Genomic DNA, 21,620 nt, shown 5'->3' with positions numbered 1-21,620 from the left:
ACGGAGCGGAGCCGTGCGGCGACCACCGCCACAGCTGCCACGCACCAGCAGGGCGGACGGCCTGTTGCCCCACAGCACCCATGCTACAAGACTGAGTCCCCATGACTCCAGACCGCGCCGCCCCACCAGCACAAAGCCACAGCAACAATGGCCGCCACACAGCACCAGCACCAAAATGAAAGGAGCATTGAAACTCACCTTCCTCCAGCTCTTCAGTGAGAGGCAAAATGGTCTAGCTATTAATAATTTACAAGACCATTTACAGTTTTCTATTTACAGAATTGTAGTGTATCGGAGTGTGAGTGTGGCCTGAGTGTGGTCTGTTTTTTCCATGGACATTTATTAATTAAATAAATAATTTTAAAAAATGACGTGAGGGCCCCCTCATTTTTGACAACCAGCGTTGCTAAAGCAGACAGCTGGGGGCTGGCATTCTCAAGCTGGTCTAGCCCATTTTGGCACTCACTGAAGAGCTGGAGGAAGGTGAGTTTCAATGCTCCTTTCATTTTGGTGCTGGTGCTGTGTGGCGGCCATTGTTGCTGTGGCTTTGTGCTGGTGGGGTGGCGTGGTCTGGAGTCATGGGGGCTCAGTCTCGCAGCATGGGTGCTGTGGGGCAACAGGCCGTCCGCCATTGCTGGTGCATGGCCGCTGTGGCGGTGGTCGCCGCACGGCTCTGCTCCGTTAGGGCGGTAGGACCCACTACGAGGTTTGCCGTGAAGTGGCAGTGGGCTTCATACTGTCTGATCAGAATGTTAAACTGAAAACCTCATGTTCAGTATATAAATTTTTGCCTAGCGGCTTTAGATCAACGTATGATTTTGGGATGTGCGGTTCATGCTCTTTTTTTTCTTTTTCTATGATTTCGTCTGCAGCCGCCATTAAAGTGCATAGATATATTGGTGTTATAGATCCCTCCCCCTCCTAGCATTTAAAAGGGAAGGTCTAAATTGAACCACCTGCTCTTAACCTCTTAAGTGACCAGGCCTGCTGCTCCCAGGCACTGCATTACTGAAGTGAATGGCAAATCAAAGGAAGTACCTGGAACAATGTATCGAGTTGAACTGTTTTGGCTTAGCAGCAGACACAATCTGATCAGTGGGAGTGCCCCACCAATCTGATATTGACAACCCATTTAAACAAATATTTTCTTCCTTTGTAAATCCAGTGTTTGTATTAAGTTCTATATTTTAATTGTGACTCCCAGATTTTCATTGGATAACTGTAAAGTCAAACGCCTCTTCAGTTTCTTAAACATCTTCTATTGCCAACAGCATGTTTACCATGATTTAGATGTCTATTATACGCATGAGCGACTTGTCTACTTAATTTCATCAAAAAATGAACCCTAGTAAGTGGCACAGATGCTAGTATGACTGTAATCAAATTAGTTTTTGGACAGGTTTATGGCCACTAGCTGTCAACTAAGCTCCCTTTGGCTATCAACACTTCTAATACTGTTTGATGGTGATTAATGTCTCAATTAATACATTGTTTGTTCTGTGATAGACAATGTAATCTTTGCTGTTTTGTTATTCTAATGTGCACACCATTTGTGAGAAATATGTTGTACCCTAGAACTCTATTATAGTGACCTTTACCAATGCAAATGCACCAATAAGACATCAATAACTAAGATAAATTATTGAAATATTCGTGTAAAGCCACCTAGTCATTGCATAGAGGCCAGAAATACAAAACCATGGTTTCCATTGAGGCATTACCTATTTGATTTCTGCTTTTCCACATTGTACATGGGAACAGAAGTAGAATCAAGTCAGCCCCTTTTATTTATCTATAGGAATATATTTGGCTCATGTGTCAAACTATAATGTTTCTCTGCTATTATGCTTGACCTCAGTGCCTCAACTACTTGATGAATCTACATAATCAATCACCAAGATTGTTACGGAGCTGTCACAATTAGATATGAGCAAATAAATTTTAATGGAATTAAATTCTACTAGAATTTGTCAAAATTCCACATTCACCAAAATGTGTATTTTTTGTAATTCGCTTCAACACAAATTCAGTAAACTTGTGGATGCTAGCTGCCATTTTTCTGAACCATTATGTGCCATCCAAAGGTTTAAAAATAAAAAAAAATTATACTCACCTCACCACTGACCTCTTTGGCCCCTCCGCTACTCATTCCACCTGTGCGGTCCTCACTGCATCTTTGGAGACCCTTCTGCGCACAATGGAAACACAGTATTTCCTGCATCAAGCCAAGACTTCCTAATGTCACGGCACATGCATGGGATGTCATCAGCATCATAGCGTTATGATGTACACTGTGACCTTCCACTCACGTGTACAGAACCCTCGCAGGGACATGACTCCAGCTCTCAGTTTAGCTGTTTCAAAATTACAAATCCTTCAGCTCTCCTCCTCTTATAACACGGTCAGCTCTGCTGCCATTTACCCCACATTGCCTGTCTGGATATGACTCACACTTATGTTTTTTGTGCTAGAGGCAACTTGTAATCACTCTGCAGTGAGAGCGCTAGAAACGACTTCTGTGTGAGAATTAATCCCAGTTATGCTCTCACTAGAGAGTGATTACAAGATGCTGTGAGCACAAGAGACATCTCTGGACAGGCAGTGTGATGGAAATGAAGCACAGCAGGAGAGATGATAAAAGGGTTTGTAATGTGACACGGCTAAACTTAGCTGCACTTTCAAATCATGCAGAAAGTTAGTCAAGGAGAACAGAGCAGTATTATTACATCTAACACACTGAGAAATCTAAGCTATGGTGGGGGCTTGTTCTATTTCTGTCTTGTTTCCTGGATATGATTTGTCAACTGGTACTGGAAGGAGAAGTATAATAACACCCACTTGAACTTAAGAAAAGTTAACCCATTAGGTACCAAATACTTCATTGTTAGTTTCTTCACAATGGAGAGACAAAATTAAGTAAAGACAAAAACAATTTATTCTGCTTTTTAACAAGGAAATTTCAATATATTGGTTGATAGTCTTGAACTATGTAACTGAACATAGTACACCTTTTGCCTAGCATTACATGATTTTTCTGGAATTCAACCAGACCATTAATTACAAATATATGGCTGTTGGTAGCACATAGTTGTGTCATTGTTTCTAACTAGAATGTCTATATATGATATCAAATGACTGAGTATTGCATACATTACATTATATAACCCTTGGCTAACACCTTCACGACATCTGTCATACATGTATGGTACCGCACCATCCTGACCATTCCTGAATGTCAACCTGGGAGCTATACTGCCTCTCTGCATTGGCGATTGCTATGATTGGCCGGTGAATTCTGACCAGCTAATAAAAGTTTTTACAATAAAGTTGTTCAATTAAAATCAGTGTGACATGCTGTGACTTATGCTGTCTGATACAGCATCAATCTCAGTAGTCAAAATGGATGAGTGATCGTGACATCACCGCTGTTTGTTCACCCTTTTGGCACCAATTAGCTGATCAATAGTTACTGACCAATCAGCTCCAAAATGATGATGAAAATCTATATGCCGTCTTTTCCTCAGATCTGGCATGCAGGACGGTTGTATACTCCCTGTGTGCTGCCTGAAAAAGAGAAAAAATTGGTGGTCAGTGGGATCCTCCTGTGTCTCCTGTGATCTGATCTTCTGTGCTGCATTCTGTGCTGTCTGTGTGATCGATCTGTGATCACAGCAGCAGCTGTGGCCCAATCTCTGTTCAAGATCTTCCTTATTTCTTCCTATCCTCCACCCCCAATCTCCCACTCCCAATCCCCAATTTCAGTTTTAGGTAATTTTTGGGGAGCTTTTCACGTGCGCATCCTGTGGACACACCCCAATTTCATTTGGTACTGAGCATGTATACTCAATTTTTGGCACAGTTTTATTTATGTTTGCTTCCCAGGGGCTGGCTGTCACTTTTCAGCCTGGGGGCATTCACAAGGTAGTGGCACTCCTTTTCCCTGCTTATCTCTGGCCATTGCATTAAAGCAGCAGAGATAACAGGCTTTAAAAACAGGCTGGTACATAGATATAGGAACAGAACGGAGCTTGCTGAATAGATATGGGAGCAGAACCAAGCTTACTCCAGAGATATGGGAGCAGAACAGAGCTTACTCCTCAGATATGGGAGCAGAACCGAGCTTACTACAGAGATATAGGAGTAGAACCGAGCTTACTAAAGAGCTATGGGAGCAGAACCGAGCTTACTGCAGAGATACGGGAGCTGAACCAAGCTTACTACAGAGATAAGGGAGCAGAACCGAGCTTAATAAGTCTGCTACATGAAACCAAGCCTGCTACATAGAAACTGATGCATAACTGCGATTATGGCATACATACAGTACCATAATTTAGATTACTATATTGATACAGTACCAGAACCAAGCTTACTGCTTAGATATGGTGCCATAACGGAGCTTACTTACAAACATACATAAAACAATATGGCTACACAGTGCCTGCTACTATCACCACTACACAGCAAATACATAATATTATAATATCACCATTACCTCTACATTATTATTATTATTATTATTTATTTATATAGCACCATTGATTCCATGGTGCTGTACCTGAGAAGCTACATGAAACTACATTCTATACAAGCACCAATGATACCACCATATACCTTTTACTATGACTGAATTACATTAAGCTGCTACTAAATTTAAAATAAAATGCTACCTAAAAAGAGCAATATTACAACCTTACATTAACCGTATATTGGTATATACCAGTTCCGCAGAACAAGTGATTACAGTACAGTTATATATAGTAACTTACACATGACTTTCTTTCTGATTCAGATCGTTCACTTTTCTATCTGACCCAGACCGACATGACAACTTCTCCAGCCAGGACTCATCTGCACAGATTACAAGAAAAGGTACATTTGCTTCTCACATTTCCAACGTCATCTCCATCTATTATTATTATTATTATTTATTTATATAGCACCATTAATTCCATGGTGCTGTATTTGAGAAAGGGGTTACATACAGGGTTATAGATATCATTTACAGTACACAAATTTACGATGACAGACTGATACAGAGGGGAGAGGACCCCGTCCTTGCGGACTTACATTCTACCGGATACTGGGGAAGAGACAGAAGGTTGGGGGTGCGGCAGCTCTGGTGGTGGTGAGGCGGCAGCTCTGGTGGTTGGTGAGGCGGCAGCATGGGTGGTTGGTGAGGCTGCAGCTCGGGTGGTTGGTGAGGCGGCAGAATGGTTATTGCAGGATGTAGGCTTTCTTGAAGAGATGGATTTTCAGGTTCCGTCTGAAGGATCCTAGGGTGGTGGATAATAATCGGATGTATTGAGGCATGGAATTCTAGAGGATGGGGAATATTCGGGAGAAATCTTGGAGGCGGTTGTATGAGGAATGAATAAGTGTGGAGGAGAGTAGGAGGTCTTGGGAGGATCGAAGATTACATGAGGAAAGAAATTGGGAGATTAGTTCAGAGATATAGGGAGGGGACAGGTTGTGGATAGCTTTGTAGATCAGTGTTAATAGTTTGAACTGGATTCGTTGGGGAATTGGGAGCCAGTGGAGGGATTTGCAGAGGGGAGAAGCAGGGGAATAGCAAGGAGAGAGGAGGATTAGCCAGGCAGCAGAGTTGAGAACAGACTATTCCCAACGTACAAAAACTCCCCATTCTGTGTGCACATGCAGTGTGGACCACTGACCCCAATAGTAAATCAATTGTGTCATTACTAGGATTACTCCCTCCCAAAAAAAATTAAAGTGTCCCACAGAAAGTATTAACGCCTCTACTGTGCAAAGACCTGTATGGTCCTTTGAAGGATATAATATCCCAAGTGCCCCCTTCCAGCAACAAATACCCTTGAGTGTTCACTTAAAGTTACAATGTCCCCCTCCCAAAAAAAGGAACCTGAGTGCCCCTATCAAAACTAATAAAGTCCCCATTCATAACAAATAATGTTCTCTGAGCACCCACATACCTCTGTTTGTACAGAATCATGGTTCTACAGCCCCAATACCCCTTTATTATTCATTGAGGACCCCAAAACTCCCTATGCATAGTAAAATAGCTACATAGCCCCCTATATGCAATATGATGTCCCCACTGCCTCCTATATATAGTATGCGGCTTTACAGTTTTCTCTATATACTATAGCTCCCCACAAATAGTATGTCTCCAAAACCCCCTATATATAGTATGATGGTCCCTTACAGCTCTCTAATTGCGATATTATGTACCTCACAGCTTCCTATATTTAGTATGATTATCCCGCATCTCCTCTATATAAAGTATCATGTCCCTATACGGAATGTGGTGGCCCCACAGCCCCCATATGATGGTCCCCACAGTTTCTTTTATTTATATATATATTATATATAGTATGAAGGTATCCCACTGCCCCGTACATATAGTATGATGGTCCCCAGATATGTAGTATATATAGTGCCATGGCCCCTTTCCAACAATAAATATAGTACAATGGAACCAGTTGCCCATACATATAGTATGATGGCCCCAGTTCTCCCCACATATCTAGTATGATGGCCCCAGTTCTCTCCATATATATAGTATGATGGCCCCAGTTCTCCATATTAAAAATGATAAGGTTTATACGCACCTCATCCTGATTCCCAGAACTGCAGCCTCCATTTTCTCTTCCGATCCGCAAAGCGGCATGAGGCAATAATGTCATTGCATCGCCTGTGCGAGCACACTGAAGTCTCAGGATGCTGCGGTCTGCAGCTTATGAGACAGACCAGGGCTTCCACTAGGAATTTCGGGGCCCCATACTGGCAAAATTTTCGGGTTCCCTTGAGACTCCACCCAGGCTCCACAGCAGCTCCGCCTCCATCATCCCACTGCCCACTCTTGGAAAAACTCAACTTCTCCACCACCTCCTCACCAATCAGATATTAGCAGTTCCCATCAAACACCAGATCACATTCATAACCAGCAGCTTTTGTTCTGGCCAAAAGAATTTTTAAGCTGACACCACGACATGTTCTGTAGAAGGACGTAGATCTGGGGATTTATTATGATGGAATATAGGCTGAACTGGATGGACAAATGTCTTTTTTCGGCCTTACTAACTATGTTACTATGTGACATGGTAGACTCTTTCGGCCGGGCCCTACTCTATTCTAAACAATTAAAAATAATTATATTTTTATGTATTTTTCTTTAAGGGAATGAGCGACATATGAGTCGCCCACCAGGGCAATGGGGAACTCAGTACCGGGTCCGATCTTAAAGCGGATGTCACAGTGGCTGCGACCCGATCCGTGGCCCTGGCACTCAATTAAAGGGGAACAGTCTTTTTGTTGAATAAAGTTTATTGTGACGCCACCTATGGTTCTCAGTCTGTAGGGAGTGATGCCCCTTAAAGGGGTCCTCTGGGGTGATGGTATGGCGGCTGGATGGTGACCCTTCCCACAGGTGTAGCAGGGTCCCCAGGGCTCCTAGTGTATGGCAATGATGGTGTGTGCCAGTAAATGAGTAAAGGACACAGCGTTGCAGTCTTTACCTGGTTTACTGAAGTTGTAACAGGCCTCAGTCCAGCGTACCGACAACAGGTACATAAGGAGTCCAGGCAGCAAGGAAACAAGTGAAATCCCCTTGGCAAGTCTGGTTGGGAGCCTTCCACTTTGCGCTGGCTATAGTTCCTTGCTGTCTGAAGTGTCCTAACAAGGTCCTAGTTCTTTTTCTGTCCTGGGACAGTGTCTGTATGATAGGCAGCCTGAGCCGTTCTTTCTGGGGTCTCTGCATGGTGACTCCAGGCTACAGAATGCAGCTAAACCACAGGCTTAATATGGGCAGTATACAGTCCTAAGCCCTTTGGTTCTGCTATGGAGCTTGCAGCTCCTCACAGCCTCGGGCTCCCGCTACCCGGTCTCTGCGCTCTGGCTCCTCGGAGGCTCAATCACAGCCTCCTTGAGCCCTATTCTCTCCTCTGTGCTCCTTTTCCCTCACTGTCTGCTCCAGACTAAACTAGCTCCTCCTCCAGACCAGGATCTTTATTCAGGGAAGCTGCCCTAACACCGGGTTTTGAGCTCCCCCCTCCTGACCTGGATTCAGAAGGTGTTGTAAGTGAGGTTTACCTGCCAAAGAGATCCCTCTTGTTTCCAGGCATAGCACTACCCACCCCGATAGGAAGGCAGCACTACTATGGTACATGAACTTCTGGGGTGCCACACATACATTAACATTTTTTTAAAACAACCATCCATACTGTCACGCCGTTTACGGCGATAAAGGGGCAGGATGGCGTATTGGAACCCGCATCTGTCCCTGCCACTAAAAGGGACCCTGACTTTCCCTTATCTCGGGGGTACCTATGAAGGTTAGGAGGCCCGAGCCGCCAGCGTAACCCTGTCTCCTGTGCAGGCCCTATAAGTGACCCCCTCTCCCCCCCAAGAGAGGTAAACTGCACCAGAGTAAATAATATCACCAAAACAGAAAAGGAAAAGAAAAAAACAGACTTAGCTTAATGCTGCAAGGCACAGCAAGAAGAAACACCAGAAGAAACAGACACTGCAGTAGAACAACAGCTCTCAGCTAGCTCCTACTCCTGGCTAGGTCAGCTGCAGAATGAACTAACACCGAAAGTCAGCTGATGAGCCAGGTGACCTTTTAAAGGATTTTGGGAGTGGTCACCATAAACTTCAGCTAAGCCAGAAGCAATGCAATAACAGAAGCGGCCACCAGAGGGGGAAAAACTGCATTAACCCCTGATGACCAAAAAGGAAAAAAGGTATTAAACTTAAGCAAACCAGATCTGCCACAAATCCAAAATTGGATCGTGACAAATACCACATACAAGGGACAAATATTGTCACACCATGACCATACCACATATTACCACCACATAGTGACTGAATACTACAATAATGATCATTGATTTAAAAAAAAAAAAAAACTAAGTGCCTTTGTATATATAAATTCTTTGTATTGCCTGTCAGAGTACAGGCAATACAATGATCACTGGTGACATTATACACAGGAGCTCTGTATATAGTGTCAGTGTACAGGTAATACAGGGATCACCAGTGACTTTATACACAGGAGCTCTGTATAAAGTGTCACTGTATAGCTAATAAAGTGATCACCACTGCCAGTGACATTATACACATGATCTCTGTATATAATATATGTAACACCCCAGGTAACTGTTTGTTACAGTGGCATTGCTTTCCTCACAGGGAGAGCGATGTCACGCTTGGAAGTGAGGAAGGATCCCTTTGACAGATATTCAACACATACAACACTGTTGTGACTCCAGGCCAGAAGGGGGAGCTCTACATCCGACTTCAGAGGAGCTGCTCTCTCTGGTCCGGAGGAGGAGTCAGTTGCTAGGCAGTTGCTAGGGAGTTGGAGTTAGACAGTTGGTGGGAGGAGATGCAGTCCACCTGGTAAAAGAGCTGCTGACACAGGCTGATTCATACTCTGGCCCAGATGCCCCACAGGAAATTCAACAGTTGTTGAAGGAGCAAGGCAAGTTATTCATTTATGAGGGAAAGCTGTGTCAGAGGAAAATCAACTCACGCACCCATGAACTGATGTGACAAGTGCTAGTCCCAAAGCAGGATGCGCCAATAGTCTTAGAAGCATTCCACCATGGAGCAGGACACTTTGGATGGAAGAAGTCCTACATCGTGAGAGATTCGTTGGTGATGAGAATGTGGCCCATGCAACCTGTGCAGAAAGGATCGCAATAGCCAGAGGACTCCCCTACAGCCTATAGTCACGAAACAGCCACGTGAGCTGGTTGCCTTAGACCATGTGAAGCTACCCCCAAGCCGGTCAGGCTATGTCAACGCCATGACCATTGAGGACCATTACTCCAGATTCCTGGTAGTCGTGACTGTCAAGGACCAAACTGCAAAGATGGCAGCCAAGACATTCCAACAACACTTTTGTTGACCACATGGTTACCCTGAAAAGAAACTAACTGACCAAGGCCCAGCCTTTGAAGCAGAAGTATTTCAGGAGTTCTGTAATCTGTACGAATGCAAGAAAATTAGGACAACACCGTACCATCCACAGACAAATTGCATGTGTGAGAAGATGAACCAGGTGGTAATTGAGTTACTGAAGCCCTTGACCTTGGAAGAGAGAAACCTGCGGCCAGGGAAGTTGCCGGACTTGGTAGATCTGTATAACCATATCCCGGTGAATTCTACAAACTGCACTCCAGCCTACCTAATGAGACCAAGACCTGGCAAACTACCTATTGACTTGGCCATGGGAGTCTTAACACCTGAAGTCACATCACCAGATGCAGACTGGGATACAGAGTGGCAACACAAGAGTGTGTAGAAAGAAGTTGGTCTCAAGCAATACAGAGGAAAGAGAGAAACTATAATCAACATGCACCTGCAATTCCCTTGTCACCTGGAGAACAAGTTCTAAAGAGAAAAATAAGAGTCCACAAACTTGATGATCAGTGGGACATGGAACCATACACCATCTTACTGTCAAACTTTGATAAGACCAAGGTGTGCCTCATAAGTCAAGATGGAGGAGAAACCTCAACAGCAGTGTCAAGAGATCATCTGAAGGTATGCCCTAATCAGTTGAAAAGCCAGGAAACGGATCAAGATATCTCTCAACCTAAGGAACAAGAAAAAAAAATCCATACGATTCTTGGAGACTTTCCTCAGTCATGGACACAAGTGAACTAAGCCATCATAGTGTATGTCTTGACCTTTCCCCAATTAGTCATGCCAGAAAGAAATGTGACTCAGGACCAACCTGAAAACCAACGGGCTCAAGCAGCAGATACCACACCAGCAGTGGAACAAAAGAATCCACCCCCTGCTATCGGTGAATCTGTCATGCCCACAGTGAGCAGAAGTACTCCTAGGCGATCAAGTATACCTATGCTACGTAGAATCACTAGAAGTGTAGCCATGAGAGAGTGCACTACACCAGTGGTAGCAAGAATAGTGAATCTTGGCAGGTCACTATCAATCCCTGTACTGCGTAGACTACCCGTAATACCAGAGGTCAGATACCAATCGTTGTTACCTGTTTAAAATGTTTGGTTATGCTTATTGAAAATGTTAAATGGACAACAGGGTAATGGATGGTGAATTGCCCAAAAAATTTACTGTAAATAGTTGGCACCTCTGAAGTTGCATCCTATTGGTTCTACCCACATTGACAGCGTGGGTAGGGCCTTGTTTGTCCCTAAGACGGAAGAAAAACTGTTTGGTGCGGCCGAAGACCAGGTCTGGATGTTATGCCTTGCAGCCCACCCAAGCCTACGTTAGGGGGTTTAGAATGGGTCCTCCGCTTCATTACTGTTGTCAGTGCACAAGGACACCCTGGTACTAAAATGACTGTACCTTTGTATGTTTTGCAACTTTCAAGAAAAACAACCTCCCATAAAGGGATGAAAAGTTTATGTATCTGTTGAAATGCATTTCCCAAAATGTTTGCATTATCTAACCAATTTATTGTTGTTCTTGTTTTCCCAGTCCAGGAGTACTGGATTTAACGGGGGGAGTGTACCTGTTGTGAATTCTGTTGTCAAGCTCCCTCCTGTAGTCATGAATGGTACTTCGGCTGGTTCTGTCCATGGGCTTCCTCTGGTGGTGGTGAGTGGGGCTGCGGCTTCTGAGGTTCCTTCCACAGGTGACGAGGATAATTCGTTAGCTGGCTGCTCTATTTAACTCCACCTAGATCATTGCTCCATGCCACCTGTCAATGTTCCAGTATTGGTCTAGTTCACTCCTGGATCGTTCTTGTGACCTGTCTTCCCAGCAGAAGCTAAGTTCCTGCTTGTTTTTCTCTGGTTTGCTATTTTTCTGTCCAGTTTGCTATTTTGATTGTTGTCTTGCTTGCTGGAAGCTCTGGGACGCAGAGGGAGCGCCTCCGCACCGTGAGTCGGTGCGGAGGGTCTTTTTGCGCCCTCTGCGTGGTCTTTTTGTAGTTTTTTGTGCTGACCGCAAAGCTACCTTTCCTATCCTCTGTCTGTTCAGTAAGTCGGGCCTCACTTTGCTAAATCTATTTCATCTCTGTGTTTGTAATTTTCAACTTTACTCACAGTCATTATATGTGGGGGGCTGCCTTTTCCTTTGGGGAATTTCTCTGAGGCAAGGTAGGCTTTATTTTTCTATCTTTAGGGCTAGCTAGTTCCTTAGGCTGTGTCGAGTTGCATAGGGAGCGTTAGGAGCAATCCACGGCTATTTCTAGTGTGTGTGATAGGATTAGGGATTGCGGTCAGCAGAGTTCCCACGTCTCAGAGCTCGTCCTATATTATCAGTAACTATCAGGTCATTCCGTGTGCTCTTAACCTCCAGGTCCATTATTGTCCTGACCACCAGGTCATAACAGTACAGGTGGCCCAAAGTACTAATGCATCTCAATAGAGGGATAAGAGAAGTTCTGAGACCATTTTTTTTTCTTTGCAGTGTGTTTTGTCTCTCTTTTCCCCTTTACCTCTGGGTGGTTCAGGATACAGGTGTAGATATGGACATTCAAGGTCTGTCCTCTTGTATGGTTAATCTCACTGCAAGGGTACAAAACATTTAAGATTTTGTGGTTCAGAATCCAATGTTAGAGCCTAGGATTCCAATTCCTGATTTGTTTTTTTGGGAATAGATCTAAGTTTCTGAATTTCAAAAATAATTGTAAATTGTTTCTTGCTTTGAAACCTCGCTCCTCAGGTGACCCTGTTCAACAAGTGAAAATCATTATTTCTTTGTTGCGTGGTGACCCTCAAGACTGGGCATTTTCCCTTACGCCAGGAGATCCGGCATTGCGTGATGTTGATGCGTTTTTTCTGGCGCTCGGATTGCTTTATGATGAACCTAATTCAGTGGATCAGGCAGAGAAAATCTTGCTGGCTCTGTGTCAGGGTCAAGATGAGGTAGAGATATATTGTCAGAAGTTTAGGAAGTGGTCTGTACTCACTCAGTGGAATGAATGTGCCCTGGCAGCAATTTTCAGAAAGGGTCTCTCTGAAGCCCTTAAGGATGTCATGGTGGGATTTCCCATGCCTGCTGGTCTGAATGAGTCTATGTCTTTGGCCATTCAGATCGATCGACGCTTACGTGAGTGTAAAGCTGTGCACCATTTGGCGGTATTATCTGAGCATAGACCAGAGCCTATGCAATGTGATAGGACTTTGACCAGAGCTGAACGGCAAGAACACAGACGTCGGAATGGGCTGTGTTTTTACTGTGGTGATTCCACTCATGCTATCTCCGATTGTCCTAAGCGCACTAAGCGTTTCGCTAGGTCTGCCACCATTGGTACGGTACAGTCGAAATTTCTTTTGTCCGTTACTCTGATCTGCTCTTTGTCATCCTATTCTGTTATGGCATTTGTGGATTCAGGCGCTGCCCTGAATTTGATGGACTTGGAGTTTGCTAGGCGCTGTGGATTTTTCTTGGAGCCCTTGCAGTATCCTATTCCATTGAGAGGAATTGATGCTACGCCTTTGGCCAAGAATAAGCCTCAGTACTGGACCCAATTGACCATGTGCATGGCTCCTGCACATCAGGAGGATATTCGCTTTTTGGTGTTGCATAATCTGCATGATGTGGTCGTTTTGGGGTTGCCATGGCTACAGGTCCATAATCCAGTATTGGATTGGAAATCTATGTCTGTGTCCAGCTGGGGTTGTCAGGGAGTACATGGTGATGTTCCATTTTTGTCTATTTCATCATCCACCCCTTCTGAAGTCCCGGAGTTTTTGTCGGATTACCGAGATGTATTTGATGAGCCCAAATCCAGTGCCCTACCTCCTCATAGGGATTGCGATTGTGCTATCAATTTGATTCCTGGTAGTAAGTTTCCTAAGGGCCGACTGTTCAATTTATCTGTGCCAGAGCACGCCGCTATGCGGAGTTATGTAAAGGAATCCTTGGAGAAGGGTCATTTTCGCCCGTCGTCGTCACCATTGGGAGCAGGGTTCTTTTTTGTGGCCAAGAAGGATGGTTCTTTGAGACCTTGTATTGATTACCGCCTTCTTAATAAGATCACAGTCAAATTTCAGTACCCTTTGCCGCTGCTGTCTGATTTATTTGCTCGGATTAAGGGGGCTAGTTGGTTCACCAAGATAGATCTTCGTGGTGCGTATAATCTTGTGCGTATTAAACAGGGCGATGAATGGAAAACAGCATTTAATACGCCCGAGGGCCATTTTGAGTACCTGGTTATGCCATTCGGGCTTTCCAATGCTCCATCAGTATTTCAGTCCTTTATGCATGACATCTTCCGAGAGTACCTGGATAAATTCCTGATTGTATATTTGGATGATATTTTGGTCTTCTCGGATGATTGGGAGTCTCACGTGAAGCAGGTCAGAATGGTGTTCCAGGTCCTTCGTGCGAATTCTTTGTTTGTGAAGGGGTCAAAGTGTCTCTTTGGAGTTCAGAAAGTTTCATTTTGGGGTTTCATTTTTTCCCCTTCTACTATCGAGATGGACCCTGTTAAAGTCCAGGCCATTTATGATTGGACTCAGCCGACATCTGTGAAGAGTCTGCAAAAGTTCCTGGGCTTTGCTAATTTTTATCGTCGCTTCATCAGTAAGTTTTCTAGTGTTGCTAAACCGTTGACTGATTTGACCAAGAAGGGTGCTGATGTGGTCAATTGGTCTTCTGCTGCTGTGGAAGCTTTTCAGGAGTTGAAGCGTCGTTTTTCTTCTGCCCCTCTGTTGTGCCAGCCAGATGTTTCGCTTCCGTTTCAGGTCGAGGTTGATGCTTCTGAGATTGGAGCAGGGGCTGTTTTGTCGCAAAGAAGTTCTGATCGCTCGGTGATGAAACCATGTGCCTTCTTTTCTAGAAAGTTTTCGCCTGCTGAGCGCAATTATGATGTTGGCAATCAAGAGTTGTTGGCCATGAAGTGGGCATTCGAGGAGTGGCATCATTGGCTTGAAGGAGCCAAGCATCGCGTGGTGGTCTTGACGGATCACAAGAATTTGACTTATCTCGAGTCTGCCAAACGGTTGAATCCTAGACAGGCTTGTTGGTCGCTATTTTTCTCCCGTTTTGATTTTGTGGTTTCGTACCTTCCAGGCTCTAAGAATGTGAAGGCTGATGCCCTGTCAAGGAGTTTTGTGCCCGACTCTCCGGGTGTTCCTGAGCTGGCGGGTATTCTCAAAGAGGGGGTAATTTTGTCTGCCATCTCCCCTGATTTGCGGCGGGTGCTGCAAAAATTTCAGGCTGATAGACCTGACCGTTGCCCAGCAGAGAAACTGTTTGTCCCTGATAAATGGACTAGTAGAGTTATCTCTGAGGTTCATTGTTCGGTGTTGGCTGGTCATCCGGGAATCTTTGGTACCAGAGATTTGGTGGCTAGATCCTTTTGGTGGCCGTCTTTGTCGCGGGATGTGCGTTCTTTTGTGCAGTCCTGTGGGACTTGTGCTCGGGCTAAGCCCTGCTGTTCTCGTGCCAGTGGGTTGCTTTTGCCCTTGCCGGTCCCGAAGAGGCCCTGGACGCATATCTCTATGGATTTTATTTCGGATCTCCCTGTCTCTCAAAAGATGTCGGTCATTTGGGTGGTTTGTGATCGCTTCTCTAAGATGATCCATTTGGTACCCTTGTCTAAATTGCCATCCTCCTCTGATTTGGTGCCATTGTTTTTCCAGCATGTGGTTCATTTACATGGCATTCCGGAGAACATCGTTTCGGACAGAGGTTCCCAGTTTGTTTCGAGGTTTTGGCGAGCCTTTTGTGCTAGGATGGGCATTGAGTTGTCTTTTTCCTCGGCTTTCCATCCTCAGACAAATGGCCAAACCGAACGAACTAATCAGACTTTGGAAACATATCTGAGATGCTTTGTTTCTGCTGATCAGGATGATTGGGTGTCCTTTTTGCCTTTGGCTGAGTTCGCCCTTAATAATCGGGCCAGCTCGGCTACTTTGGTTTCGCCGTTTTTTCTGCAATTCTGGTTTCCATCCTCGTTTCTCTTCAGGGCAGGTTGAGTCTTCGGACTGTCCTGGTGTAGATACTGTGGTGGATAGGTTGCAGCAGATTTGGACTCATGTGGTGGACAATTTGACATTGTCCCAGGAGAAGGCTCAACGTTTCGCTAATCGCCGGCGCTGTGTTGGTCCCCGACTTCGTGTTGGGGATTTGGTTTGGTTGTCGTCTCGCTATGTTCCTATGAAGGATTCCTCTCCTAAGTTTAAGCCTCGTTTCATTGGTCCGTATAAGATTTCTGAGGTTCTCAATCCTGTGTCGTTTCGTTTGACCCTTCCAGCTTCTTTTGCCATCCATAATGTATTCCATAGGTCATTGTTGCGGAGATACGTGTCGCCTGTGGTTCCATCCGTTGATCCTCCTGCCCCGGTGTTGGTTGAGGGGGAGTTGGAGTATGTGGTGGAGAAGATTTTGGATTCTCGTATTTCGAGACGGAAACTCCAGTACCTGGTCAAATGGAAGGGTTATGGTCAGGAAGATAATTCCTGGGTCTTTGCCTCCGATGTTCATGCTGCCGATCTGGTTCGTGCCTTTCATTTGGCTCGTCCTGGTCGGCCTGGGGGCTCTGGTGAGGGTTCGGTGACCCCTCCACAAGGGGGGGGGTACTGTTGTGAATTCTGTTGTCAAGCTCCCTCCTGTGGTCATGAATGGTACTTCGGCTGGTTCTGTCCATGGGCTTCCTCTGGTGGTGGTGAGTGGGGCTGCGGCTTCTGAGGTTCCTTCCACAGGTGACGAGGTTAATTCGTTAGCTGGCTGCTCTATTTAACTCCACCTAGATCATTGCTCCATGCCACCTGTCAATGTTCCAGTATTGGTCTTGTTCACTCCTGGATCGTTCTTGTGACCTGTCTTCCCAGCAGAAGCTAAGTTCCTGCTTGTTTTTCTCTGGTTTGCTATTTTTCTGTCCAGCTTGCTATTTTGATTGTTGTCTTGCTTGCTGGAAGCTCTGGGACGCAGAGGGAGCGCCTCCGCACCGTGAGTCGGTGCGGAGGGTCTTTTTGCGCCCTCTGCGTGGTCTTTTTGTAGTTTTTTGTGCTGACCTTTCCTATCCTCTGTCTGTTCAGTAAGTCGGGCCTCACTTTGCTAAATCTATTTCATCTCTGTGTTTGTAATTTTCATCTTTACTCACAGTCATTATATGTGGGGGGCTGCCTTTTCCTTTGGGGAATTTCTCTGAGGCAACGTAGGCTTTATTTTTCTATCTTTAGGGCTAGCTAGTTCCTTAGGCTGTGTCGAGTTGCATAGGGAGCGTTAGGAGCAATCCATGGCTATTTCTAGTGTGAGTGATAGGATTAGGGATTGCGGTCAGCAGAGTTCCCACGTCTCAGAGCTCGTCCTATATTATCAGTAACTATCAGGTCATTCCGTGTGCTCTTAACCTCCAGGTCCATTATTGTCCTGACCACCAGGTCATAACATGTACCACCGCAGGTAACCGGTTGTTACAGTGTCATTGCTTTCCTCACAGGGAGAGCGAAGTCACACTTGGAAGCAAGGAAGGATCCCTTTGACAGGTATTCAACACATACAACACTGTTCTGAATCTAGGCCAGAAGGGGAGCGATACACCCGAGTCCAGAGGAGCTGCTCTCTCTCTGGTCGGGAGGAGGAGTCAGTTGTTAGGCAGTTGCTAGGCAGTTGGAGTTAGACCGTTGGTGAGAGGAGAGCGAGGAGAGAGGAAGGAAAGCTGGGGCCGTGGAGACGATTGATTCTGCGGCTCCTAGGAAGGGAAAAGAAAGCAGAGCAGTCTGTAGGAGACTGAGAGGGAGAAGAAGCGAAGGAGAGTAAAGAGCTGGAGAGAGAAGCTGTGACTGGGCTTCCTCCATGCTGAGTGCAGATACCGGTAGCCAGAAGACCGAGGTTGTGGGGGTAACTTCATGCCCCACAGCAGAAACCGGCGGACAGCTGATTGCAAGTTACCTGTCCACCATTAACACCCGAGGACACAGGAGCAAATAGAGCCCAGGTTCTGATAGAGATCCTGTAAAAAGGCTCAAGCTACCTGTCGTACAGGTAGTGTCCTACCTAAAGGGGGACAGAGAGAAAACGTGAGGACCTTGTGTGAAGCCTAAGGCAGCAAGGGACTACAACACCACAGCACTAGAAGGAAGGCTTCCAACCCCACCTGGTTAGAGGGATTCCCAATTCGCTTCCCAGCAAGCAGCACCATACCAGCATCAGAGATCCAGTATCCTGGACTGTGGCTGCCTTGAACCAAGTAAAGAGGCAAAGAGACTGCAAGCCTGTGTCTTCTGTTTTCTTACTGCACTACCTGCCACCATCTTCATCTACTACACCAGGAGCCCTGGGGACCCTGGTTCACCAGTGGGAAGCCATATCATCCCAGCTGCCATAACATCAGCCCAGCGGACCCTTTTAAGCAGCGTCGGTCATCCCTGACTGAGTACCACAGGTGGCGTCACAAACTTTTATAATTCAACAAACCCCTTAAAAGACCATCCCTTTAACATGGGTGCCCAGGACTGGGTCGCCGCCGTGACACATCCCTTTAAGTACCGGGTCCCCACGGCCTTGGCGTTCCATTTACAGTGTATAGTGTCAGTGTACAGGTAACACACTGATTCACCAGTGACGTCTCTAGCTGAAGTCCTTCATCTTTGCTTTTCTTTTTCATCCAGCACAGACCACCATCACGTCTTCCAGCCAGTACTCGTCTCTGCATAAAATAGCACAGTTGCTTAGAGTACAGCTTTCAAAGCACATTCCCCACTTTTTCCCTTTCTTCTACACTACACATCTAAATACAGAGGTGCACCCATAATCAATATACAATATAATATATATAATTGGTTAATATTAGTAACTAGATGGTGGCCCAATTCTAACATATCGGGTATTCTAGAATATGTATTTATGTATATAGCAGCCACATAGTATATAGCACAGGCCACGTAGTATATAGGAGCCATGTAGTATATAGCAGACAAATACTACGTGGCCTGTGCTATATACTATGTGGCTGCTATATACATACATATTGTAGAATGCCCGATACATTAATACAGGCCACGCAATATATAACAGTGGCCACGCAGTATATAACACAGCCACGTACTATATAACACAGCCCACGTAGTATATAGCAGCCACGCAGTATATAACACAGACGATGTAGTATATAACACAGGCCAAGCAGTATATAACACTGGCCACGTAATATATAGCACAGCCAAGGCAGTATATAACAGAGACGTACTATATAACACTGCCCACGCAGTATATAGCAGCCACGTAGTATATAACACTGCCCATGCAGTATATAACAGTGGCCACGTAGTATATAGCACGCAGTATAGAACATAGTCCACGTAGTGTATAGCACATCCATGTTGCACATAACACTGCCCACGTAGTATATAACACTGCCCACATAGTATATAACACTGCCCACATAGTATATAACACTGCCTATGTAGTATATAGCAGCCACGCGGTATCTAACACAGCCCACGTAGTATACAGCAGTGTGGGCACCATATCCCTGTTAAAAAAATAATTAAAATAAAAAATAGTTATATACTCACCCCTGGGATCCAGCGAAGCTCCGGCGATACGCGTATAGCTGCCGCCATCTTCCGTTCACAGAATGCATTGCGAAATTACCCAGATGACTTAGCGGTCTCGCTAGACCGCTAAGTCTTCTAGGTAATTTCGCAATGCATCGCCGGGAACGAGTGCATGCTGTGACGGGGTGTACGGCAGAGCAAGAAGGGACAACAGGCCGAGGGATGATTCAACAGATTTATTATCAAGAACGCTGGAATAACACATGCAGGTAGATCTAAAGAGTCCACAATTAGTCCAATGGAACAGGTTCGGGGGCACCTCCCGATAATCCTTGTGCCAGGTAACAAAGCAATAGTCCACACGAGTCCAATAGATCCCAAAACAATCTCACAAATGACGAGATATGTCCTCAGCTCAAGTCTCGCCCGTTCGCTTCCGCAGTCCCAGATGGACATGGGGTCTTGCCTCAGCTAAGAATCCCCACTCCTTCTCCTTCAAGGATCAACTCACATCTGATCTCAAAATAAGAATGGATTGTCTGAGCTCCTGGGATCCGCCCATGAAGGGGTAGGGGTTACACCTTCTATTCAATGGTTGGGTCCACCAGAAGATTCTAGACTGGTGGGCTCCAGGCAGTCTATGTAATATGTACATTTGACTAGCCACCTGCTGTGAGGAAGAATGGCTATTCCTCCACTAGTGATGTTGACAAAGCTTAATTACATTAGAGCTTAGGGCTGCAAGTATTGGGGGAAGGAGACATTGTTACAGGTGAACTCCCAGCCAAGAAAATACATAAATTACAGCTAATAGACCAGAGAACAGTTACATACATCAAATGGCATATTATTCAAATACAGGGCAAAAGTACATATCATGACAATCCCTTCCCCTCCCAATTTGTGTACGTACCAGGGACCTCTACAGGTCGCTGGTTAAGTACACACAGGCAGAGCGTAACTTACATGTGGCTTCATGCAGCCACGAATTGGCATCTTAGCTCTCCCACATCATTGCCCAGGAGAACATCTGCAGGCAGACCACCCATCACCCCAACCACACATCGCCTGACCCCAAAACCAAAGTTCAGATCCACAGTGGCTGTGGGAATAGTCCTCCATTGTCCACCAGCCAGTTCAATGACAATCCCAGGTCCTCGATGGATTGCCTCAGGCCGAACCACTCGGGGATCAGCCAGTGTGAGGAAAGCCCCTGAGTCACAAAATCCAATAAGTCTCTGTCCATCCAGCACGACCTCCTGCAAGTGCTTACCTCGATGAGCAGAAGTCGTCATAGCTGCGGGTCGCACACCATAATCTCCTAGTGATGCAACATGGGTGGGTGAGGCACTAGGCCAGTCCTCACGTAGTGGTGACACGTCGTCCTCCATGGCACTTGGGTGTACATAATTAATAATACGACTGGGTACAGGATTAATCCTCATTTGAACAGCTGGGCAGGAGGCTTGCAGATGCCCCGGCTGTCCACATCGATAGCATCTCTGCTGGGTCTCACTCCATCCAAGGCGTCCTCTTGGGCGAGAGGTAAGGGAACCTGGAGGCCGGCTCCCACCTGAAGGTGCTGTAGGGGTTTGAGGACGACTTCTCCATGAGCTGGCTGGGCATGAGGCCTGCAGATGCCCCAGATGCCCACAACCATAACACCTGCGCTCTGCTACTTCCTCTCCTCGTCGTATTCCAGAAAACGCAGTAGAAGCAACTGGAGGCACATTTACATGGGTATCAGCATGAGGTGGTGGCTTAGAGGAACGGGGAACAATGGGGACAGAAGAACAGGGGGCCACCGGTGTTGTGGAGCTGGTAGGCCTCTCTCTATCCTCCAACAGAACCCTCCACTGAGGCTTGATGGTGAGAGCCTCATCAGCTAGAGCTGCAGCTTCCTCCACAGTGGCTGGTCTCCTCTCACGCACCCATTCCCGGATCTCAGCAGGGCACTTGAAGTAAAACTGCTCTTTTAAGATAATCTGGAGGAAGGTCTCCCAGGTTAAGGCCTCCTCTGCCTCCAGCCAGCGATGACATATTTGTTTGAGTCTGTGGGCATACATCTTGAAAGACACTTCCTCATCACAGGCTAAAGTACGGAACTGAGTCCTGTAAGTGTCTGGGGTAACAGCATAATGTTCTAGAATAGTCCGTTTAATCTCCACATACTCACAGTTCCCCTGAGGGTCC

Source organism: Ranitomeya imitator, chromosome 5 (genome assembly GCF_032444005.1).
Source record: "Ranitomeya imitator isolate aRanImi1 chromosome 5, aRanImi1.pri, whole genome shotgun sequence".
Lineage (NCBI taxonomy): Eukaryota > Metazoa > Chordata > Amphibia > Anura > Dendrobatidae > Ranitomeya > Ranitomeya imitator.
Note: the sequence above shows the minus strand (reverse complement) of the source record.